Below are 1,144 nucleotides of genomic sequence, written 5' to 3' on the forward strand. Positions count from 1 at the left end.
CTTTTCGTTGATGGAGTCATTGGCAGTGGTAGTCCTCACCGCTGGAGTCACTAGTATTAGTAGTGGCAATTGTTGTCATTCGCAGAAAGAAAAACAAGCGCGTGATGAAATAATAATGAGAAAGAAGAATTGTGTGGCTTATTTAGGCAACACTAATAAAAGAAAAATAATCTTATCCAAAAAAATACACTTATTGAAGGCTAATTCAAATAATCCAACAGTCACCTACATGATGACTTAATTATAATTAAGAAAAAATATCATTATCAATAGTCAAACCATCACAAATTCATCAATAAATTTATATAAATTTTTTGTTTGACTAAGCACCAAAATGACAAATCCATTAATAATCTTACACTTAAATTTTCCTCCAAAACATAAATTTTTTTACCAACAACTATATCAGTGAACAACAAGTGTCTGCGTAGTTACTTATCCAAAGTCCAAAGTTGCTATGACTGCAACCATTGGTAATAGTCATATTTCAAACAACTTCATGTCCGTTATACCAATTATAGTTGTTAATTTCCTTTTTTAGTATAATATTAGGATTTTGGTTGTTACTGTCCTAATCAATTTGTTATCGTTTCTATTTGGAGTGATAGAAAGAGTGTTTGGAAAACTACCTATAACCAAGCAATGTCTTATAGTGCTCATAGGCTGGATAGTTATGACTAAACTGTAAAAAACTGCAACTCACTAGACCAGAACATTTTGTCTTGTGGTAGCAAATAGAAAAGTCAAAATTATTCTACTCTCTCACCTCTATCTTTTACACTTTCACTTCTTCTACTTCTTCTTTTATTTGTTAGTTTTTTTTAGTAAATAACCAATATGGTACCTAAAAGATGCATTTGTTGAAAATTTGTTCCCTGATGAAAATAATCAATTTAGTCCATAAATATATAAATGTTGTAACAAGTTGATCTGATCATCAAATTTTCTGTTTATGTTAACCATCATGCACACGTGGGCACAAACGTGGGTGATATAAAACCTGTAGGAGGTAAAGTAAATTGACTCCTAAAACATACTGTTTTGAACCAATTTATCAGCTAATGTTTGACTCCATAACCTCTAAATCGAAGAGAAAGAGAGGTAAAGGAGAATCGGAAGCACAAACAGATTTATATATATTTAG

The sequence above is a fragment of the Glycine max genome, chromosome 16 (assembly GCF_000004515.6).
Source record: "Glycine max cultivar Williams 82 chromosome 16, Glycine_max_v4.0, whole genome shotgun sequence".
Taxonomy (NCBI): Eukaryota; Viridiplantae; Streptophyta; class Magnoliopsida; order Fabales; family Fabaceae; genus Glycine; species Glycine max.